The sequence below is a fragment of the Vanessa cardui genome, chromosome 5 (assembly GCF_905220365.1).
Source record: "Vanessa cardui chromosome 5, ilVanCard2.1, whole genome shotgun sequence".
Taxonomy (NCBI): domain Eukaryota; kingdom Metazoa; phylum Arthropoda; class Insecta; order Lepidoptera; family Nymphalidae; genus Vanessa; species Vanessa cardui.
Genome location: NC_061127.1, coordinates 14,078,044 through 14,104,840, shown reverse-complemented (window position 1 = coordinate 14,104,840; position 26,797 = coordinate 14,078,044). Strand labels below are relative to the sequence as shown.

Here is a 26,797-nt window from a genome sequence, read left to right as displayed (position 1 = left end):
AGCAATTGTAAATCGTTAAATTGATATATTATTAGCTATATCAAGATAAATATAATTGTAGTAACACACATTCGTCTTTACAAAACTATATATCACACTGTCTCTTAATCTAGACAGATTACAAACGTTTGAAATGTCGCTTTTACTAAAAAACAATTAATATTTAGTTCTCAGTTGAATATAACTATTATTTAAGAATTCACTTTATTCATTCGAGAAATATTCAAACGCAGTTACGATATTTCGATTTTAATGAATTTTAGATTCGACTTCGTATGAAAACCACATACATATTTGTTTAATAATTCAATAAGTATTAGCGTGCTATAGATAAAATTAAATAAATAATCTTTATTCAATTACTTATAAAAACACTTTTAAATCGTTGAAAAGTGTTGAATTAAATATAAAGGTACTACCGGTTCGGAAATGGATTCTAGTTCGGAATTGGAGATGAGTCGACAAGAAACTCAGAAGTTATTTTTTTCACCATTTCAATTACAAAATGTGCTGAAAGAATATCTTTAAATTTATAACAATCTCGCCTTGAGTAATTGTAATTATGTATGTTTTTGATGTAAGATTTAATTTTTTTAAAGATTCAATATAAATAGTCCGTTTATTATATGACTTTTACAATGTCACTATATTTATTATAATTAAAGGGCGTTCACAATTAACAATTTAATACAAATTATATTCCTAGTTGGTCTTTCTCAATCATATGCAATTAAATATATGTATCCTAAATTAAAATCAATGAGCACTCTAATGATTGTAAATTATAATACACATCATCTTTGGTTCAACTACGTATATGAAAGTGAAGCATTAAGTTTCATTTTCGAATAGCACCATTTCGGCGCTTAAGCTGTTCTTCTGTACCATTGTCGATTTATAGAGATATATGTATGTGTAATGCTTGAACTCGCATTATATGTCACTGAACGCCCAAATTGGCTGTACTTTGTTTATATTTGAGAGATTGGTTTAGATTGGACTCAACAGGATGCACTGCGATGAGATTCCAGATTACTTTACAATAAAAATATCGCCTGGAAACTTGGCTCTTGGTGGCAAATGGAAATCACAATTAAGATTGGCGCTATAAGCATTCCTTATTACGCTAATACGACATCAACATTGTTTTAGGATGGTCACGACTTTAAACAACGATATTCTTCCAGATTCACTATTTTCACATTCATTTTACCCACTAATCCGTGTTTTACAATGCATCCCGTATTTTATATCTAAATTCAGCTTCTCGTTCTCATTATTTCCAAATTAATTAATAAATATCACCAAACATTGCCGCCGCATTCGATTTCTTGACATTCTCTTTCTTACCGGCCAGTATCAGACAATCGGCCAGTATTAATCGTGGAAAATTTAAATATTACATTAAAACATATTCTAAAAATCAAATCAATCAACATATTATTAACTAAATTATTCTAATAAATTATAGTTATACAATGTGTAAAAAAAATAAAAATAACAATTGGCAACCAAGATATTATGTCTCTAGTGCCTCAGACGTCCATTTACCCTTCAAACCATTACACGACGTAATTAACACTAAGTACTACTGTTTTTCGGCAGAACACGTGATAAGTCGATTCCTAGACGCCCTAGGAAACATACCTATTCATAGTATACGAATAAAATGTCAGAATAAAAAGTACATTAACATTTCACTTATGATATGGGTCCAATTACCTATAGTGATTCAATCAATGGCTAATCAGTAAATGGCTTATAGGATTTTGATAAGACTTACTAATTAATCTCATTTAACAGACAGAGGTCATGCTGGTTTCAAAGGTCAAAGATCTGATTTTCACTTGTGGCATTAGGTAACACTTAAAACTTAATCTTGTTATTGAATGTCAAATTAAATACAATATGGCTTTATTTATTTATCAACTTTAAATGTTTATATACAAATACCTTCCTCTCGAATCGCTCTATCTGATAAAAAAACCGCATCAAAATCCGTTGCGTAATTTTAAAGACCTAAGCAAACATAAGGAAAGACAGCCGTAAGCAACTTTGTTTTATACTATGTAATGATGATTCCTTAATTAATTTTAGTTATTGCTCGTGTTCTTTAAATAAAAAACCTGTCATATCGAAAGGATCTATAACTGATTGGTACCATAATTAGATAATGTCCTACAGTATTATGCTTTGGGGTAGCGCAGCCGCTATCCATAGTATATTTGTACTGCAGAAGTGAGCTATTCGCGCAATCTATAACCTAGGAGCCCAGTAAAGTATTAATATTAGGGACTTGAAATTTGGTAGGTAGGATCAATTTATTAAGTAGACACCCACTGAGAAAGGAATTTTGGAAATTCTACCCTAAGGGGGTGAAATAGGGGTTATGAGACAATATGAGACAACATCACATACATTACTCTGATACCAATGTAAATAGCTAAAGCACTTGTGTTATGGAAAATCAGAAGTAACTACGGTACCACAAACGCCCAGACCCAAGACGACATAGAAAACTAACGATAATCTACATCGACTCAGCCGGGAATTGAACCCAGGACCTCGGAGTGGCGTACCCATGAAAACCGGTGTACACCACTCGACCACGGAGGTCGTCGTTATAGTTTGTATGTGTTGATAGGTTTAGTTCAATTCGTAACATTGCACATTTAACATCCGCTATACAAATGAATTATGAGTCGAGATGGCCCAGTGGTTCGAACGCGTGCATCTTAACCGATGATTGCGGGTTCAAACCCAGGCAAGCACCGCTGATTCATGTGCTTAATTTGTCTTTATAATTCACCTCGTACTCAGCAGTGAAGGAAAACATCGTGAGGAAACCTGCATGTGACAAATTTCATAGAAATTCTGCCACATGTGTATTCCACCAACCCGCATTGGAACAGCGTGGTGGAATATGTTCCAAACGTTCTCGCCTTTAGCCCAGCAGTGGGAATTTACAGGCTGTTGTTGTATACAAATGTATTATCAAAGATGATAATGAGACGTGGGCTCGTAATGAACACAAAGTCTGTTAACATAAGTAACAAGGCACTCGGGTTACGCAGCCACATTTGCGCGGTTTCTGAATTAGGTTTAGGTTGAAGTACTTAAAGGTGGGATCAAATTACTTAGTTCTAGTTCGAGTGTGTAGACTCGCAGGAATGTTTCTACACGTTGACTATGTTTTATACATTTCTATGTAATTGTGAGGAGAGTGGATGTATATTACATGTTGATGATTTTTCAAGTAAAAAGTAGTGAATAGTTTTTAATGTAAATTAACAATAATATAGCTCATACATCAGAATAACGCATAGGCTATAGTTTATAAAGTTATTGTGTATTAGTAGTAGTATTATTGAATAAACTGTGGCTATAATTTATAAAGTTATGCTGTATATTGGCTTAACTGTATTAGCGATAAGTGTTTAGTCAGTCAGTTATTAGAGCAGTGTGGTAGAATATGCTCCAAACCTTCTCCTCAGAAGGGAGAGGAGGCTTTAGCGCATCAGTGGGAAATTGATGGTTGTTTGTTGTTATTTAGTCAGTTAAAGAGATATACCTGCTAGCTACTTGAATTCAGAGTCAGACGAATATAATATATGGTTGAAATGTTTCTCTTAAATTGTTCTATAAAAAGTCTACATCTATTATTACAAGATAACCTTCAAGAAAAGAGCTTATTGATTCCATTCAGGCTGGCACGGCAATGCAATAATCACTTTCTTGTGATTCTTCTGCCTGTATTTTATTCTTTAATTTTCACACACAAATAATAATTTTAATTTATTAGATTTACAAAAGCTACAAACGCTTTCTGTAAACAGTTAATTATATGTAATGGTTTATAAGTAATAGCATAGTCACCGATTACTAAATATAATGAATTCCAACAGATGTTTAAGGCAACCTACACCTACAACCTTTTTAAATTCAATTAAATATACATATTTACACTTATTCTCTCATACATAACTTACTTAAATTAAAGAAGCAATGAATGCAATTTATAATCATAAATAATTCTTGCTTTGTCTCGTATGTGCTGCTATAAAATTTACCTGATTAAGTTAAAACAAAGTGCAGTCGTTAAGGCTTGCGAGAAGGTTTCGGTTAAACTACCGACATATAAAGTTAGATGACGCGTAAGACACAATTGTCGCAAAAAGTATCAAACTTGTTGTGGTATGCATGCCGTACCTTATTAATTGTTTTATATTAAATAATAAAAATTCGAAAATTGTAATAATCATTTATATTTTATGTTTAATTATCCAATTATTTTTTATATGCAAAACTTAATATCTCGTAAATAATATTTTATATATGATTTACTATACAATGGTTGCCAAATAAATACTTTGAGTGACTTAAATTATTATTAATTGGTGAAAATAATTCGAATCGATTCTTTCTTTTATTTTACACTAACCTATAAGTCTCAAAACAATTATAATTTGTGTAAATTACACTTTGTATTTTTAATAACACAAAACTCGTGTTATTTTTAGAAAACAAAGTTTATTATCAATACGAAACATAGAATATTTATAATGTTACTAGCAACTCGCGCCGGCTTCGTACGGGTGCAATACCGATACTAAATATACTACAGAATTTGTTTATTTACGACATCACATATGTCTTTACTATATTGTAATATTATATTAAATTGTCCATGTATTATATTTAAAAACCTTCCTCTCGAATTACTCTAGCTATAAAAAAAAACCGCAAAATGCGTAGTTTCAATGATTTAAGCATGCAAAGGGACATAGGAACAGAGAAAGTAACTTTGGTTTATACTATCTAGTGATTAGAAGTGTTAAATATTCTCCAATTAAACAAATACAAAAAAGTATAAATAATTATCAAAGTAAAATCCCTAATCGTTAGTGACTAGCCAGCCTTATTTATCCGAGTCAAATAAATCGAGTTATGAAAACAAATGATTACATATTGTATATTAACACTTACAATTTACAACTGTATAATTACAAAGTAAATAACTTACATAAATTATTAGCATTTTGCAAACAAAAACTGTTTTGTTCAAAATTTCTAAAATGTGTGTGTAGGTAAGTGCTCTTGAATGGGGTAATGTTGCTTGTATGAGGTATACAGCAAGAATTTTTAATTCTATTCTATATGATAAGTTCTTATATTAATTATAGATCTATTTGAAAACTTGTGAAAGCGAAGGGTTACTTAAATGAATCATTATTTTGTATTTTACAAAAAAGTTTGTAAAGGGGAAAGTAGTAGTAGTAAAGTAACAGTCTGTAAATTTCCCACGGCTGGGATAAGGCCTCCTCTTCCATTAAGAAGAGGGTTTGGACCATATTCCACCACGCTGTTCCAATGCGGGTTGGTGGAATGCACATGTGGCAGAATTTCGATGAAATTAGACTTAAATTTTCCTTCACCGCCGAGCACGAGATGAATTTGAAGGGGAGCGCTTTCGTAATTGAATAGCTCTAAAAGGTCTTTTGTAAATAAATGTGTACTGCGATAATTTTACATTTTACAATCATAACAGGTATTTTTATTAAGTCTACAAGCTAATCTCGACTTACCTCATCACGAGACCGTTGATAGTAATTGTTACTAAGTAATTTAAGGATTTATAGTTTTATATGAATGGTTCGAAATTGCTCGCACCAAGGTTGCTTCTTACATTTACGTACTTTTGAATTTGTAAGCCTATAAATTATTTAAAATATAATATTTATTAATAACCCTTAAAGGTTGTATAGCTTCTAGCTATTGAGTTATATTCAGTCACAGAATTAAATAAATGTAATGGATACTTTTTTGTTGACATTTTTTTCAATTAAAATAATATTATTGATTTTTACATGGGAATTGTTAATCCGAGTTTAAATGCGGAAGATAATGGATAATCGTATTAAAAACTGTAAACATAAATATTGTAAGCTATATTAAATATTGTTATTTATTTGATTTTCCTGTTTTCTTAAAGCTGGATCTTCACAAAGTGTAATGACTTTAATTGAAAAAATATACATCACTACGGTCAGTCTTCTGACCCTTGCTTTATTTAACCACATACTTCCAAATTACACGAACAAAGAAAAGCGATCAGATCCAAAACGTTAAATCATCTGAACTTGATGTTGTTACTTAATACTTTTTGCCAATAAGTCCGTCCTTAGCAAAAACACCTTATAAAATCCATTGAAAGTCGTTATGCCTTGAACTGTTATTTTCAAGTTATTGTTCAAGCGTAGAGTTCTTTTTTATCGCGAATCGTCATGACTTCTTACAGACAGAACAAAAACCAAATCACGATTATAAAAAAAAGTTGATCTAATTAGTATAATCTTCACACACAACACAATCAACAACAACAACAGCCTATAAATTCCCACTGCTGGGATAAAGGCCTCCTCTCCCTTCGAGGAGAAGGTTTGGAACATATTGCACCACGTTGTTCTAATGCGGGTTGGTGGAATACACATGTGGCAGAATTTCTATGAAATTTGTCTCATGCAGGTTTCCTCACGATGTTTTCCTTCCCGCTGAGCACGATGAACTATAAAGACAAATTAATCACATGAATCAGCGGTGCTTGCCTGGTTTTGAACCCGCAATCATCGGTTAAGATGCACGCGTTCTAACCACTGGACCATCTCAGCTCCACAACACAATCAAATAAATAGTTTCGAGCATAGAAAAATTATCTTATTCATGTCCTAATTATTAAATTGCGAATACCGTAAAATTCACATTCTAAATGATAAATATTTAACGATCCAATATGTCACTGAGTTGACCAGATTTTTTTTTTAATTCGATAATTATGCAAAGAAATTATTCAGCTGTACGATGCGAAGACGCGGTGAGTTTTATTCAAATCAGCCTAGCGGTTCGAATAGCGAACACGAATGTAACGGTAATACGAGATCTTTTATAAAATAAATTCAAAGAAAACACGGAACTGATAAGTGTGATAAATATTAATAATATTTCTTCGAAAGGGAAGATATTAACTTAACGACTTTCTAATAAATGGAAAAGAACGAATGAGTGACGGGAACATGTCGCAATCCTTTAATCGTTCAATCGAATGAATTCATACTATGCGTAGACTGTATGAAGAGTACTTATACGATATTTATTGATAGCTAGCACGCAAAACTTTGAATTTATTCAACAGATTTTTCAAATTTGGAATCCTATGATCATTCCTGTTTTGATTTAATTTCATTGTAAACTACCGTTGTACAATTGTTTTTTTTTTTGTTTTATATATTGCCATAGCATCGCTCTCTACCCGGCCGGTACTTTTTCCGCTCTCTAAAATTAATTCTTTGTTAAACCGTAACAATTTAGTAATTGCAATTAAGAGTCTTCTTTAGTTTTCTATACTTCTATGGCTAGAGCTCTTCAAAATAAGACCATAAGCGACCTTCTCTGTGCAGCTATCGTCTCATAATAACTTGGCCAAAAATCGGCTTAAGCTATTAATATATAAAGAGGTATTATATGTAATACTCAATTAGATACATTCTAATTAAATATTATATGACATATTATTACCTGTATATTACAGATGAGTATCTGTCACTTTGTCTATTAAACATTTTTTTTTTAATCTGTTACCATAAACATTGCCATGTAGTCATAAGTATGTTCGAATACATTTCTTGGTGGTAGCTTTGTGCAGTCGTCTGAGTAGGTACCACTCATCAGTTATTCTACCGCCAAATAACAGTACTCAGTATTCTTGTGTTCCGGTTTGAAGGGTGAGTGAGCCAGTGTAACTACAGGCACAAGGGACATAACATCTTAGTTCCCAAGTTTGGTGGCACATTGACGATGTAAGGAATAGTTAATATTTTTACAGCGTCATTGTCTATGGGTGATGGTGACCACTTACCATCAGATAGCCCATGTGCTCGTCCGACTACCTATACCATAAAAAAACATCTAGGCAGAGAATATAGCGACGATTCTTTCTTCATCTATTTTTTCGAATTTCCTAGCCAAAGGTCATCTGGATGAAATCAATAATAGGTAATAAAGTCGGTTCAGCCGGTGTTTTCAATGTATGCGTTTAGTGCTTATTTACAACATCACTTCAAAATCTTTAAAATTATCAGTGTTTCTAGACTATTGTCAATGTATGTTATATACAAAATCTATCTATCTTTTAAATAAAACGCAACACAATCCATTGTACAATTTGAAAGGTCTAAGCATACATAGGGACAGACAGCGGTAAGCGACTTTGTTTTATAATATGTAGTAATAATAATGATGATATATGTATATCAAATACGCCCGCATAACATATTACGCTAAGCCACTCTCTGACTTACGTGTACGCCGCGCTAAAGGAAATTATTATTTACTGGAATGAAAACAACAGGCGTTCGTATAAACTACTTTTTTATGAACGCATAAAAAATGAATATTTCATTAATATACTTTATCATCAAACAGATTTATATGAAATGAAATTTTGGATTTTAGTACATACAATAAACAACAAAGAGAGTCTGTAAATTTCCCACTGCTGGGCTAAGGCCTCCTCTCACTTTGAGAAGAAGTTTCCACCACGCTGTTCCAATGCGGGTTGGTGGAATACACACGTGGCAGAATTTCTATGAAATGAGAATTTCTATGAAAAAAAAACACATGCTAATTTTCTTACGATGTTTTGCGAGTTTCTTCTCGCTAGAAGCTGCTTTCCGAAACGGTGGTAGTATTTAATTTTTGACGATTCAAAAACGCTTCCTTGTGAAATCTATTTGAATAAAATTGATTTGATTTCATTTGTTTTCCTCGACCGCCCAGTACAAGATGAACAAAAATTAAGCGGATCAATATTCAGTGGCGCTTGCCTGGGTTTGAACTCGCATTTATCGGTTAAGATGCACGCTTTCTTACTACTGATCTATCGCGTATCATTTTATTATATACTTAAAAGGTAATAAGTATTAATAAGATAGAAGCAACGATTGTAGATTGTAGTTGTAAATCAAGCAACTACTATCAAACTCAAACTCAAATTCCGTTATTCAATATGGATGCTTTACACTTACTAATTGATGGTCAAATTAAACACTACCACCGGTTCGGAAAAAGAAACACCCTGATCTAAGAAGAACCAACAAAGAAACTCAACGGGTCTTTTTTGTCAAATTAATTAAATACATATCGAATACGAATAGAAATATCCCAGGACGCGATCGTTTCATTCCTAAAGTATGCTATCAATCATAAAGTCACTAATAGTATAGTAACCTTTCACACACAAGCGTGTCTTAGCATTTTTTTTAATTTGACGTGTGTGTGTGTGCTCCGTATACTTGCCCCACAAAAGAGTATCTTACTCTATGCAGTCGAATAATAGGAGTAAAAATATTGTGTTTGTTCCTCAAAATCAGAACATCACTTGTACAAATTAACACGATATTTTCCTAAGTCTCGAAACGCTTGAGATAAAAGAACCTGTCTAGAATTGAACCCATTCTAATGGTAAGATCCTCTTGCACCGAACCAAACTCAATTATCACTGATAGGTTTTAAACGATGTGACAGTCGTAAATCGCCATTTATGTTTCAAGCAAAAAATTAATGAGGTAATTTTGCACACTTTATGTGAAAGTTGAAGGAAGTTTTTAATGCTAATAGTAATAATAGTACGTCATAATTTACCATATCATTATCTACGTATGTTTGACTTATTTTGCATTCAAAAAATATTGTACTTTTTTCAGGAAAAATCATATTGAATTTTTATTTCGAGCTGGAATGTCCTTTGAAATAAAATAAATAAAATTTATGAAAACGTTTAATAAAAATGTTCTGTATGATGGAAAAGTACTTCAAACTAAATATTTATATAAAAATAGATTCGTAATGACATTTGTAAAAAGATTTTTTATACGAAAAAAATATTAAATATAAATAAGCTCTTGTTTCGTTAATGCAGATATATTCATTAAATATTATAAGATGTTATTTTCACCCTTATTAACACTTTCTCAAGCTGAGATGGCCCAGTGGTTAGAACTCTAGCATCTTAACCGATAATTTTGGATTCAAATCCAGGCAAGCACCAATATATGTATATATATGTGCTTAATTTGTGTTTATAATTCATCTCGTGCTCGGCGAAGGAAAACATCGTGAGGAAACCTGCATGTGGCTAATTTCATCAATATTCTGCCACTAGTGCATTTCACCAACCATTGAAACAGCGTGGTGGAATATGTTCCAAACCCTCTTCTTAATGGGATAGGAGGCCTTAGCCCAGCAGTGGGAAATTGACAGGCTGTTACTTTACTTTTACTTTACTATAGATAGACTTATTCGTTCAGATTTTGTACTTTTTTTTTAACCGTTTCTCTGCGCTAAATTTAGCTCAATATTTTGTGTCGTAAAACATATGGTTATACCTCCATGTTTCATACACACATAACAGCACATAACACAGCACACATATTTATTTCAACAGTTGATGTTAATAATGACTTTTATACAGTCATGTTATTATTATGTCTGTGTGTAATTAATTACCGGAAACAATAAGTTAATATGCTGTTAAATTTAATTAGACTTATATATCTCTTTTACAAATGCAACTCGTTTATTTATGTGTGTGTCTGTATATTATCTTTTACAAGGGAATAACTACAGGCTTTTTTTATACAGTATTGGTGGACCGAAAAATGACCGACCCGATGTTAATACTTGATTATCACCCATAGACATTAGCGCTTTCAAAAATATCAACCATTCGTTGCATCGTCAATACTCTACCAATCTTGGAAATTAAGAAATTATGTTCCATTATATTATCTGTAGTAACACTGGCTCACTCACCCTTTAAGCCGGAATGCATCAATACTAAATATTGTTGTTAGTCGGCAAAATACCTGATGAGCTGGAGCTACTAGCTTTTTCTAATTAAGCTATTATTTTTACATTTAACAATAAAATTCAAATAAACTTTACATTACACTTTTTGATTTCCACTATCGATTTTATCTGTATACCATAATAATCTTCTATTTCCGGGTTGTGGAAAAAAATACGAAAGTGAAATCTTATGATGTGCATACACGGTGACATCAAATTTCCACAATAAAGTAGCTCGATAAACCGTCAATTAACTGTCACTCTGCTCAATACAGACGACTTCACACCTTATTTTATCTTATGTTGATTCAATTACAAATTTAAATTGTGCATTTTTAATTTGTATCAATCCTAAATGGCCCTGTGGTTAGAACGCGTGTATCTTAACCGATGATTGCGGGTTCAAACCACGACCAGCACCGCTGATTATACATGTGCTTCATTTGTGATTATAATTCATCTCGTGCTCGGCGATGAAGGAAACCATCGTAAGGAAGCCTACATGTGTCTAAATTCATAAACATTCTGGCACATGTGTATTTCATCAACCCGCATTGGAACAGCGTGGTGGAATATGTTTCAAACCTTCTTCTCAAAGGAAGAGGAGGCAGTGGGAAATCTACAGGCTGTTGTTGTTTTGTAGTTGTAAATTTGTTTGTAAAGTTTCATAGTGATGGATAAAGAGGTAATTATATTTATCATAATAATGGTAATTACTTTAAGTGTAATAAATTGCTTGTATGTAATTAAAACAATTTTTAATTATGCTCTAGAAGTAGAATTTCTTACGCGTTTACATATTAAGTACACGCCTATATTTACATAATATTTAATATTTTTTATTACATAGGTATTTCGGTTAGACAATGACCATACCCATATAAAACTTAATCGATTTGCTTGATAAAAAAGCGTGGAGTTAATACCTGTTGACTTCCAAGCAGGATATATTAATTTAAATAATTGTAATAACTAACATGACTTTGTATTTTTTAAATGTTAAAAAAGAGTAACTACTGAGTTTCTTGTCGGTTCTTCTCGGTAGAATCTACTTTCCGAACCGGTGATAGCTTCACTTAATTGTAAAATGACGATTCAATAGTGCTTGTAAAAGCCTATTTGAATAAAGTTTATTAATTAGATTTTCAATAAAACTAATATATAATACTTGGTGGCAGGACTTTGTGCAAGCCCATCTTGGTAGGTGAATCGAGTATGTCTATACCGTATATAAGTATTTGTGCTAACATTCTCGTAAACTTCACAAGCCCGAGCTACACCCGTGACTTCAAATTCTTCTGATTGACATTTGAGTACGTATCGTTTGAAATATCACGAACACGGTATGTGTAACGCGACACTTGTAAGTGTATACGAACACTGGTGATAAAATATTTGTATACTAGTTGTCGCCCGTGGCTTCGCTTGCGTTTTATGGAATTGGTTGTCATGAGCTAGGTAAAAAAGTAGCCTATGTCCTTGATAACCAAATTTGAGGAGATTTGGTTTGAATCAATCTTGAACCCAAAAAAATTACATACATTTATATAACCTGCGACCGATCATATTACCCTCTAAAGCGGAAATGCGTTCGAGAAATAGTGGTATGTATAATATATATGTAAATATATGATAAGTATCAATAATAGTGTACAAGCAAAAGTGACCTATCATTATAATTATAGTATACAAATGAAAAAAGGATGTATTATGAATCTATAAAACTGAAAATGTATGTATATATATAAGTCTACAGTGTGCGTATTATCTTTACAGTTCGTTATTGTGATGTAACTGGATACTTTGTACATTCTGAATTTGAGAAATCGACCAGTGATCAGAAAACTCTCTATATGTATATACTAGCTTCTGCCCGCGACTTCGTCCGCGGAGATTACATATTTATTCCAAAATAAAATTTAGCCGATTCTTAGATTTTTTTAATAATATAAATAAACTATATAAATTTCAGCTTTGCTGAAACACTAGCTAGGTTTTCACGAAATGAAGCGTGAGAGAATCAATTCGATCCTTTATTAGCGCGACTGATAAACTATTATATGGTCTGCCTGCGTCTTAGAACCGAACTATGTGTCTGCTTTCTTAGATATATGTATAATATAATAATATGAATTATATATATATAAATTTCAGCCTTGAAATAACGTAATTTTTTGTAAAATTTTAGTAACGTTTTAATTATAAAAAAGCTAGCAACCCGCCCCGGCTTCGCACGGGTGCAATACTGCATCACATTGCAAACTTCTAACATGATCAGTGTTTCTTTACTATATTGTTCCTGTATTATATACAAAAACCTTCCTCTTGAATCACTTTATCTACTAAAAAAATCGCATTGAAATCCGTTGCGTAGTTTTAAAGATTTAAGCGTACAAAGGAACATAGGGACAGAAAAAGCGACTTTGTTTTATACTATTTAAAGAACATATAGAAGGAACCGGAGTAAGTGTCTGCTATTGAAGTGTTCTATATTTTTTTTATATATCCAAGATATCAAAAGGGCAGACTTGCTGCGATCATGTTTAGACAGTCAATTGTTAACCTTTTCGACTCCATGGCAAGCTCAATGGAACCCTCGATGGGAATAGTGAACCTCCATTTCAATAGCAGATGGTGAAGCAGTATACCTGGCAGTAATATTGAGCTTGCTACTGTAACGTAAGTCTGCCGACCACTGACTCTCAGTCTTCTAGAATTAATGCTAAACCAGCAATGCCCTGCAATGCCTGTTTTAATTTTTAAATAAAAACTTCCAAGCGATACAATGAGTCTTGCGTAACCCATTGTTGATAGTGTAATGGAAAAAATATTTGACCAAATACCGAAGACAATTGAAAAGTAAAGTCTCTATACAATCGAACTTCAATCGACCGACTGGAGCGTCAAAATTGAATACGAACTAAAACGAATATTGTTTTTATATATATTAAGTAGATGCGGCTTCATGCGCGTTTAAATTTAGCAAAGTTGTTGTTGTAGCTTAAGTTACTCCTTATTACATCAGCTTTCTGCTCATGAAATTCCCGTCAAAATCGGTCGAGCCGTTCCAGAGTTTATCTGGAATAAACAGCCACCAATAATAAAAAAAGGTTATTTTATTCACTCCAATGCAATCCCCTTTTATTATATGTATAGATAATACTATGAAAATTAACAAAATACACTAAACGAGCGGAAATAGGCTAGTCATCGTTATTGTTTTCTAAGTAAGTGTAACGGACCGGTATCAATATCAGATATTTGTCTTAACTTTTCAAACCGTGTAAGTAACTCAATCTGTTAGAGACGATAAACGAAGAATTCACTGAAGCTTAGAATCCAATGATATCGATAACACTAAGATTAACAACAACAACAACAACAGCCTGTAAATTCCCTCTGCTGGGCTAAAGGTCTCCTCTCCCTTTGAGGAGAAGGTTTGGAACATATTTCAACACGCTGTTCCAATGCGGGTTGGTGGAATACACATGTGGCAGAATTTCTATGAAATTTGTCACATGCAGGTTTCCTCGCGATATTCTCCTTTAATGTCGAGCACGAGATGAATTATAAAGACAAATTAAGCACATGAATCAGGTGCTTGCCTAGGTTTGAACCCGCAATCATCGGTTAAAATGCTCGCATTCTAACCACTGGGCCATCTCGACTCCTCACTAAGATCAATACTGATTAATGTCATATAATAACGCCTAATAATATTAATCTACAGTAACATTATAAATGTGAAAGTATTTGTCTGTCTCTCTGTCGCTCTCTCACCACCAAACCAACGATTTTGACCTTCAAGAATGGACACAGGGTACTTTCTTACCTAATATATAGGGTTATTGGTAACTCGACGTATATGCCTTAGGAGATGATAGGGGTGACTATTTGCAATAATTTTAACCCCCATATGCATAATCCAAAAGTGAACCATTTTTGAGTTATCACGTTTTTTAGCTTTTTTCAAATTATGTCAAAAATGCAACTTCAAAAATTTATTTAAAAAAAAAAGTATCAATTAAAATCTATTTTCATCTTTTGTTTTACAAAAACGATTAAACACTGGATATTTGTCAATATTTAAACAATAATTATCGGTCCAAATTTAAAAAATTAAAAACGAATTTATTTCAATTTTTTTAAATTTTTTTTTTCCCTCAAAAATGCCTTAAAAACTAAAAAAAATCATTATGAAACTTGGCCTGCGGATTATTTTAAAAACATAACCGTTTTAACAGATGTACGTCGACTTACCAATAACCCTGTATAACCCTTAAAACGCGAGCGTAGTCGCGGACAACAACTAGTAATTAATAAAATATATTTTCATTCACGGCAGGTAAAACCTAAAAACAAAAATAATCATAAATAATAATTAGTATTTTTTCACTATGGTACCTAACTCTTATGCTAATCCTGTCAGGTTGCCCACATATTCTTTTAGAGCTGTCAACGCACTTGTCTTTGGTGTTGCAGATGTCCATGGGCGATGGCAATCATTTTCCATCAGATTAGCTTCCAGCTCATTTAACAGGATATCCATAGAATGGATATGAGCTTCACTCAATACCAATGAACGCCGATAATTTAAAGTGACAAGGGCTTGCCTTCGTGGATGGACATAAATAACATACTATGTAATGTGAACGTATTATATGTAACGGGTATGATAACACGTCTGATGTAATTCAATATAACGTGTGCCGTTCCTCATTGGCCGGAACTAATTGCCGCTTACCGATTGATTTGTTGGATCGAAAATAGCGGATCGAATTATTGGATTTAACGAAATGATTTTGTAAGAATTTCGAGAGTCCAGAGGTTAGAACGCGTATATTTTGGCCGACGATTGTGAGTTCAAACCACCAACACCAATTTTCATGCAAGCACATGAACATTTTTATTTATTCGAAATTAAGCAATTTGAGTTTATAATTCATTTCGTGGTCAGCGGTGAACGAGCACTGTGAGTAAACTTAAAAGTAAAGTAAAGTACCAGCCTGTAAATTTCCCACTGTTGGGATAAGGCCTCCTCTTCAATAAAGAGAGGGTTGGTGGAATGCACATGAGGCAGAATTTCGATGAAATTAGACACATGCAGGTTTCCTCACTATGTTTTCCTTTACTGCCGAGCACGAGGTAAATTATAAACACAAATTAAGCACATATACATATACAGCGGTGCTTGCCTGGGTTTGAACCCGCAATCATCATTTAAGATGAGGAAGCTTGCATGTGTATAAATTGAACGAAATTCTATCACATGTGAATTCACCAACCCGCATTGGAACAGCGTAGTTGAATATTCTCTTAACCTTCTCCCCAAAGGGAGATGAGGGTTAGCCCAGCCATGGTAAATTTATAGACTGCACATGTTGATATTGTTTCGTACGTGGCAATTGTAATCACGCATCTGTTAAATCAAAAGCATTTTTGATAAACTAGTTCCCTTACCATATTAAGGTCTGATAGGGAGCTATTCCATTAGTTGTGTAAATCGGCGGTAATCGGTTTTATTGAATTTGACGAAGCTACATCTGAGTTGTGTTTGTTGTGTACCATCAGTACGACACAGCTCAGATTGTATACCGAGTATTTCGCCTTAAATTTTATGTTTTTATATCAATTTACTTGGTAGTAGGGCTTTGTGCAAGCCCGTCTGGGTAGGTGCCACCCACTCATCAGTTATTCTACCGCAAAATATCAGTACTCAGTATTGTTGTGTTCCGATTTGAAGGGTGAGTGAGCCAGTATAACTACAGGCACAAAGGACATAACATTTTAGTACCCGAAGTTGGTGGCACATTGACGATGTAAGGAATAATTAATATTTCTTACTCATTGTCTATGGGTGATGGTGACCACTTACTATCATGGCCCATATGCTCGTCCACCAACCTATACCATTAAAAAAATGTGAATATAAATGTTTTAATACATATTTCCTTCCGGTTTCATTATTGCACGTTTATATTTATAGTTCCCCTGTCGTTCCACTCAAAGAGAAAGTCGAAGAAAAACTTCATAAATATCTTGTTATTTATTGTAATTATGATTAATGTTTATGAGCTGTAAATATAAGGGAATGGTTTGCAAAACTTAATGTCTATTTAGGAGATTGACGTTTAATTAAATCTCCTTCAAGCCCCAGGAGTTCCGATCAGCATGATAAGATTATAAATAAAATAAATGATTATTTATAAAATAATAAGTCAATAGAAAATAATTAAATTATCACCTTTTTTCTAACTATACTAGTATTATAAATACGAAAGTATATTCTATGTGCTACCTTTTCGGGCTCAAACCGCTGAACCGATGTAAATGAAGTTTGGCTATGGATGTAGTTTGAATCCCAGGAAAGAAAATAGTTTTTTTATGGTCGACTTTGTGTTACAGCCCGGTTCTTCAATAGATATAAAAATTAATGTTTACCTATAAATAATTGCTTTATTTGATGCTAAACTATTCATCCGAATGCTTCTGAAAAGATTTCCAGTCCAAGAAATGATAATTTCTTCGTAATTTAATTTTCATGTTAAGCCCTTCTTCTGTACATCACCATCCAGATAGCCCATCAGCTCTGTTGGTAAAACAATTTTCTTTAAAAATATATCTCCTCAAAAAACCTTAACTATAAGATACAAGGAAATATTACATCTACGCGTGTGTGTATTATCTAAGTAAATTTATGTAGGTACGAATATGGAATTATATGTTTAACGATTAAGTATCTTTGTTCGATCTTAAACACTCAACTGATGATCTTTATTACTTTTGAAAATTTTATTTAAATTATTCATTTTAAAATATTATGTTTACATATCGATCATCAGGTATATTATTATCAGAAAGGTATTAAGGAAACGTTGACTCCAGTATATGAAAAAAATGATATATTTAGTATCATTGGAATTTTCTTAGATGTGACAAGAAGAAATTAATTTATTGTGATAAGTTCTAGTTGATCATAATGATTCGTGGTGCAATTAATATCCCTAGAAATTGAACATTAGAAAAAGATAATAGTATAGAATTATACATGAATGTTGCCATAGAAGTTATTGATGTCCCAAGATGTAGAAGTAGCAACTCCGAGACGTCCCTTTACATTAAACTTGAAAGCAAACAAGTTTATTAGCGAGATTGCAGATACATTAATATTGCATTAGATTCTGATGGTGTTTCTACAGTAATGAGAGGTTTAAACTGATTTCTATTTTTTGTCATTTATGAGAGTTGTTAGATTGTAAAATGGATTTGTGAAAAAGAAATTTACTCAAGTATTTACTTGAAATAATTAATATACCAATACAAATATATAAAATATAATGTAATAGTCTTATATATTAATACCGTAAACCGAATTTCATTCCAGTGATTATTAGACGATAGCTGCACAGAAAAAAACGATTATGGTCTAATTTCACAGAGCATAGATGAACAGAATTATAAAAAGTGAATTATTAAATCCAATTTAGTAAATTAATAAAAAATACTGGCCAATTAGAGATATATAAGAGAGATAGATTTATATAAGAAAAAATGAAAAATGTAATCAAACATCGACAAATTCTTCTAGACCAATAGTAGACAACAAATGTATACATAGTCATTTTACATTCAAATTTCATTTAAAAAAAAGGTCTCATCATTTTATCGCCAAATGTAGATACTAAATGCTATACTTGCAGTTTACAATAAAATTAAATGAAAATAAAATTTTACGTAGGTTTCGAAATTCCAAAAATATATTTTGAATAAATGCAGTCCCGCGAGAGATCTTGTAAATACAGTATGTGTGATTCGTTTTGTATTAGACTATATTATTATCGTGAAGAAATCGACTAAAAGTCACCTTTGTAACAATTTATAAGCCTAAGTGTTAACCTTTCAAATTCTTGAAGTGTCCCATGTTAGTGAATGCTTTAGAAGGGGTTTTGTGATTTAAATTCCACACAAACTAGCCCGCGGCCACGTTTGTAGCGCGCTTATATATGAGCTAACACTTGTGTACTATCCATTCACTACCTATAGTCGGATGGGAAAATTAAACGAGACTGAAAAAATCAAGTGGGTTGCCCTTTCTAAGAAAAAAAGAATTTCGATGAAATTAGACACATGCAGGTTTCCTCACTATGTTTTCCTTTACTGCCGAGCACGAGGTAAATTATAAACACAAATTAAGCACATATACATATACAGCGGTGCTTGCCTGGGTTTGAACCCGCAATCATCATTTAAGATGAGGAAGCTTGCATGTGTATAAATTGAACGAAATTCTATCACATGTGAATTCACCAACCCGCATTGGAACAGCGTAGTTGAATATTCTCTTAACCTTCTCCCCAAAGGGAGATGAGGGTTAGCCCAGCCATGGTAAATTTATAGACTGCACATGTTGATATTGTTTCGTACGTGGCAATTGTAATCACGCATCTGTTAAATCAAAAGCATTTTTGATAAACTAGTTCCCTTACCATATTAAGGTCTGATAGGGAGCTATTCCATTAGTTGTGTAAATCGGCGGTAATCGGTTTTATTGAATTTGACGAAGCTACATCTGAGTTGTGTTTGTTGTGTACCATCAGTACGACACAGCTCAGATTGTATACCGAGTATTTCGCCTTAAATTTTATGTTTTTATATCAATTTACTTGGTAGTAGGGCTTTGTGCAAGCCCGTCTGGGTAGGTGCCACCCACTCATCAGTTATTCTACCGCAAAATATCAGTACTCAGTATTGTTGTGTTCCGATTTGAAGGGTGAGTGAGCCAGTATAACTACAGGCACAAAGGACATAACATTTTAGTACCCGAAGTTGGTGGCACATTGACGATGTAAGGAATAATTAATATTTCTTACTCATTGTCTATGGGTGATGGTGACCACTTACTATCATGGCCCATATGCTCGTCCACCAACCTATACCATTAAAAAAATGTGAATATAAATGTTTTAATACATATTTCCTTCCGGTTTCATTATTGCACGTTTATATTTATAGTTCCCCTGTCGTTCCACTCAAAGAGAAAGTCGAAGAAAAACTTCATAAATATCTTGTTATTTATTGTAATTATGATTAATGTTTATGAGCTGTAAATATAAGGGAATGGTTTGCAAAACTTAATGTCTATTTAGGAGATTGACGTTTAATTAAATCTCCTTCAAGCCCCAGGAGTTCCGATCAGCATGATAAGATTATAAATAAAATAAATGATTATTTATAAAATAATAAGTCAATAGAAAATAATTAAATTATCACCTTTTTTCTAACTATACTAGTATTATAAATACGAAAGTATATTCTATGTGCTACCTTTTCGGGCTCAAACCGCTGAACCGATGTAAATGAAGTTTGGCTATGGATGTAGTTTGAATCCCAGGAAAGAAAATAGTTTTTTTATGGTCGACTTTGTGTTACAGCCCGGTTCTTCAATAGATATAAAAATTAATGTTTACCTATAAATAATTGCTTTATTTGATGCTAAACTATTCATCCGAATGCTTCTGAAAAGATTTCCAGTCCAAGAAATGATAATTTCTTCGTAATTTAATTTTCATGTTAAGCCCTTCTTCTGTACATCACCATCCAGATAGCCCATCAGCTCTGTTGGTAAAACAATTTTCTTTAAAAATATATCTCCTCAAAAAACCTTAACTATAAGATACAAGGAAATATTACATCTACGCGTGTGTGTATTATCTAAGTAAATTTATGTAGGTACGAATATGGAATTATATGTTTAACGATTAAGTATCTTTGTTCGATCTTAAACACTCAACTGATGATCTTTATTACTTTTGAAAATTTTATTTAAATTATTCATTTTAAAATATTATGTTTACATATCGATCATCAGGTATATTATTATCAGAAAGGTATTAAGGAAACGTTGACTCCAGTATATGAAAAAAATGATATATTTAGTATCATTGGAATTTTCTTAGATGTGACAAGAAGAAATTAATTTATTGTGATAAGTTCTAGTTGATCATAATGATTCGTGGTGCAATTAATATCCCTAGAAATTGAACATTAGAAAAAGATAATAGTATAGAATTATACATGAATGTTGCCATAGAAGTTATTGATGTCCCAAGATGTAGAAGTAGCAACTCCGAGACGTCCCTTTACATTAAACTTGAAAGCAAACAAGTTTATTAGCGAGATTGCAGATACATTAATATTGCATTAGATTCTGATGGTGTTTCTACAGTAATGAGAGGTTTAAACTGATTTCTATTTTTTGTCATTTATGAGAGTTGTTAGATTGTAAAATGGATTTGTGAAAAAGAAATTTACTCAAGTATTTACTTGAAATAATTAATATACCAATACAAATATATAAAATATAATGTAATAGTCTTATATATTAATACCGTAAACCGAATTTCATTCCAGTGATTATTAGACGATAGCTGCACAGAAAAAAACGATTATGGTCTAATTTCACAGAGCATAGATGAACAGAATTATAAAAAGTGAATTATTAAATCCAATTTAGTAAATTAATAAAAAATACTGGCCAATTAGAGATATATAAGAGAGATAGATTTATATAAGAAAAAATGAAAAATGTAATCAAACATCGACAAATTCTTCTAGACCAATAGTAGACAACAAATGTATACATAGTCATTTTACATTCAAATTTCATTTAAAAAAAAGGTCTCATCATTTTATCGCCAAATGTAGATACTAAATGCTATACTTGCAGTTTACAATAAAATTAAATGAAAATAAAATTTTACGTAGGTTTCGAAATTCCAAAAATATATTTTGAATAAATGCAGTCCCGCGAGAGATCTTGTAAATACAGTATGTGTGATTCGTTTTGTATTAGACTATATTATTATCGTGAAGAAATCGACTAAAAGTCACCTTTGTAACAATTTATAAGCCTAAGTGTTAACCTTTCAAATTCTTGAAGTGTCCCATGTTAGTGAATGCTTTAGAAGGGGTTTTGTGATTTAAATTCCACACAAACTAGCCCGCGGCCACGTTTGTAGCGCGCTTATATATGAGCTAACACTTGTGTACTATCCATTCACTACCTATAGTCGGATGGGAAAATTAAACGAGACTGAAAAAATCAAGTGGGTTGCCCTTTCTAAGAAAAAAAAGTTGTTGAGTATTTACTCATGATATATTTTTTTATTGGTTGATTCTCAGACCTCGTGTTGTACAGCCTTATCGATTTAAATATATTGGGGACATAATAAATTTTTGTGAACCGTAAATTTTTAGGATATAGCAGAAAAAAGACATAATCCATCCACCTATCTCAAAACAGAGAGACAGACATATCGAATCTATACGGTTTCCGTTTTTGCCCTTTGTGTACGGAACCCTAAAAACGCGTCACTTCTGCAACGTACGATGTGATTATAAAAACGAATATGCTGTCAACCATACGAACTTGTTAATTACACTCACACACATAAATACTTATGTGTGAGTAAATAATTAGAATGCGTGCATCTTAACCTATGATTGCAGGTTCAAACCCAGGCAAGCACCACTGTATATGCATGTGCTTAATTTGTGTTTTCATCAGGTGAAGGAAAATCTTTGAGGAAACCTGCATGTGACAAATTTCATAGAAATTCTGTCACATGTGTATTCCACCAACCCGCATTGGAACAGTGTGGTGGAATATGTTCCAAACTTCTCCTCAAACGGAGAGGAGGCCTTTAGCCTAGCAGTGGGAATTTACAGGCTGTTGTTGTTGTTGTTGTTGTGAGTAAATAAATAGAATGCGTGCATCTTAACCGATGACTGCAGGTTCAAACCCAGGCAAGCACCACTATGCATAAATATGCACGTGCTTAATTTGTGTTTGTAAATTCATCTCGTGCTGGGCGGTGAAGGAAACCTGCTTGTGTCTAATTTCATTGAAATTCTGCTGCATGTTTATTCCACCAACCCGCATTGGAACAGCCTGAATATGTTCCAAACTATCTCCTCAAAGGGAAAAGAGGCCTCAGCCCAGCAGTGGGAAATTTATAGGGTGTTGTTATTGTTGTTAAGTAAATAAAATCATTGACATTACATTAATACGAGTATCGATGCCCAATCTTTACAGTGTATTTCGAGGATGCCCAGTAACATAAGCTATTAATAAATAGTACAGGTACAGCGAATAGTGTCAGGTGTCCTATGTGTGTCCTGTAAGAAAGCGACGACAGGACAACCATAGCAAACGCCCCTTCATTGGAAAACCATTTCAAATACATATCACACCTACAGCGTTTCCGTCAGCGGAAACAAGAATCACGGCTAGTGTCGTCCCGCCAGCAAACGTGACAGTAAGACCTAAACTAAGCACAATAAGCATATATAGTCTCCTTTCTAAGCCTAGGAATAATCTCATACGAAGTGCTTCCTATATAATAGGCAGTTGTAATTTCACCTAGGTAAATATAAATTTACCTAGGTGAAATTACAACTGCCTTTTATTAAGGAAACACGAGTTAGGCTTTATCGTTAGCCATCGGTTAATACGAATCCATCCATACCATGAAAAACTGACCAGAAACTTGCAAGCGATTGATTCCTTTTTTTTTTTAAAACAAAAAAGCCTGCGGCTTTGCACACGTGGAAAATGAATATATTTACGAACTAATTATAAACACGTTAATTTAAGACCTTTTTTTGTATACCACATTGAGATGTAATTTGAGTAAATTACATGTCAATTTATCTTTCTTAGAGTATAATATCCAGAAAAACTAAAATACGTTTGTACTCGCCGTACTACAAACGAGTTTATACCAAATATAAATTTTAATCCTACCAACTTCAAAAATTACGAATTTCTATTCAAATATTCAACCTCTACTTCACCCCCTTAGGGTGTCTACTAAATAAAACGAACCTATTTACAAAATTCATGGCCCTTACTTTAATAGTTTACGTTTGGCGATGATTCATCAGTCAACCAAGACATGTTATTTTATAAACATAGAGAAAAAAATTTATAAATCTCATAAAGCAATAACCCATTTTCAGGTAAGTAGTATCATTAGTAAATAATGATACTACTTACCCTTAAAATAAACCCGTTGCTAAAAGTAGAAACGGCAAGAGCCCAAGGGGTCAGAATGGAACATGCGACGTTTTTAAGACGCATTAAAATCATATATCATTGAAATCTAATTAATCGTCGTCAAAGTCGTTTTAAACATATGCGTTATAATTAAAATACTAGCGGATAAACCCAAAAGAAAGCTTATTGGTGAGCGTTTTTTTTATACAAATTCTAGCATAGTTCCGCGGCTAAACCAATATATCTGTTATCTAGGTTATGTAAATATGAAAATTCTAGTAAAAAGCGGAGAAAGTGCTAAAAGCCGTTAAGAAGTTGATGCTAAAATCTAGGATGTAGTCTAGGAAGTCCATAATTTAGCTTAGCATAATCTAAATAACAAAATACATACAAACAATATTGGATAATATAGTGTCTGTGCATTGATTAAAAATACAAAAGAATGTTATTATTATTTTTTGTCTGTTTCGGTCAGGTCAGGTACATAGAAAATAGGTATATAAAAAATGCTGCTTGAGTGAATGGTACCCACCCCGGTGACCATGGTAGGCAGACTGACAATGCGCAGTGCTCATTACAAATGATAATTCCCAATGGTTAAACCCCTAAAGGATAAAACCGTTGATCTTTTTAACCAAAGATCAAAAACCCAAATTCAGACAAATGCTGCTCATCATCATTAGTCAAAACATCGTGAGAGAACACGCACCTCGTTAATCTTTGCCCAGCTGTGGGACATTAACGGTCATAATGTAATAGTCACAATTAATAAGAAAGTCAGATTCATTTCCAGGTATAAAAAGACAAAAAATGATTATGAATAGAAGGGAATATTTGTTAAATAATTTAATTAATAAGACATGGACAAAGTCCCAGGCAATAACTAGTGATGTAACATTACAACATACGTCCATGCATACTTAAATCGAAAACACCGGAAGTGCATTATGAACGTTAGTTAGAAAAACGTTTAGTGTTTACTAAAGCAGGTAATTAGCAAGGTAGAGTGGGTAAGTAGGCTCTAGTGCGCACGCGCTGGGAAATGTACAATCACTGCCGCGTTTTCAATAAATACCTGTTTTTATTTAGTCGTACTTTCGAAAGAAAATACATTTTACTTTATAATAACTTTTTTTGATGTGTTTTTAGAGAAATTATTATTGGCAGTTCATTGATTAATGACTATTAAAATAAAATTAAATAAGATTTTAAATTACCATGGTTATTTTTATTATTCAAGTTATTAATTTCGGAATATTTACCATGTTTTTTATTTTTGTTCGTTGTTTATAACATTATCTACGAACGTCTTGTTCACGAAACTGAGAGCTCCTCCGAACAAAAATAAAAAACTTTAATAAACTTTAAATGTTTTTAAAGTTTGTAAAAGTTACATACAAATCTGTTTCAGATTAAACTTGAATCAATACAATCTTTTATGATATATTAGATTTTGCTAGTATTTAAGAGTGTGTGACCAGTTTGTGAAGGTGTAAAATTGGATTCGAAGAGTTTTACTTGAATTTTAAGCTTATATATACCAAACATCAAATCTTCTTGTATAGTTAATCTTAGCAAAGTGATAGACAGTCGGACAGACGATCAGAATTACAGTCGTATTTATAGTATTAAATAAATGAGACAACATCGCATACATTACTCTGATCCTAATGTAAGTAGCTGAAGCACTTGTGTTATGGAAATCAGAAGTAATGATCGGTACCACAAACACCCAGACCCAAGACAACATAGAAAACTAATGGTAATCTACATCGACTCGGCCGGGAATCGAACCCGGGACCTCAGAGTGGCGTACCCATGAAAACCGGTGTACACACCACGAGACCATGGAGGTCGTCAAATTTATTTTATTTTATTAATACACAATACAATTAAAAATGTCCAAACAAACGTCAAATAAATAATGCTTCTATCAAATCATAATTGATTAAATTACCGACACACATAGAAAGTACAGCCAAAAGCCCATTTCGATTTGCAATTCGCCAAAAAACTCTCAAACGATGATGCAATAAAATAGAAAGACATTACGCGAGAGAAGATAACAGTTATAGTTATCATTGAAACAAATTGCTATTGAAATGAAATACAATGTATGTCTTACGTAAAATATCAATTTATTCAGCATAATTATAAAACCGTGAGGTATCATAGAACATACCTAATTGGATAAAGTTGCTCTGGGCTTATATCATCATCATCTTCATCATTATCATGTCAGCCGTAAGACGTCCACTGCTGAACATAGACATCTTCCAATGACTTCCACCTTGACCGGTGAGTAGCGAACTGCATCCAGCAATACCCTGCGCACTTGACCAGATCTTCCGACCATCTCGTGGGGGGACGGCCTAGGCTGGTTTATATAATAAATATAATAATAAATATGAGACAACATCACATACATTACTCTGATACCAATGTATAGCTGAAGCACTTGTGTTATGGAAATCAGAAGTAACGACGGTACCACAAACACCCAGACCCAAGGCAACATAGAAAACTAATGGTAATCTACATCGTCTCGGCCGGGAATCGAACCCGGGACCTCAGAGTGGCGTACCCATGAAAACCGTGTACACACCACTCGACCATGGAGGTCGTCAAATTATATGCAATAAATAAATTAATATTTGAGAGTCAAATAAAACTGTATATAAAAGAAAGAGTTATAATGTGAAAGAGAGAGAAAGTTTACCTGGGGAGGAGAGTAATAACGCTTTTCCCTTCAGTGACGATTTCTGCCATTTTATTACACAGTAAGCCGTTCAAACGAACACTGTACCAGAAAAATGGTAGATTTAATATAAAAAACAA

General features: G+C 32.9%; 1 protein-coding gene across 1 annotated transcript in view; it reads left to right on the top strand.

Annotated features, from left to right (window-relative positions):
* LOC124529772 overlaps nucleotides 1-26,797 on the top strand; it is a 146,937-nt gene that overhangs the window by 1,150 nt on the left and 118,990 nt on the right. The gene's annotated exons all lie outside the window — the stretch shown is intronic.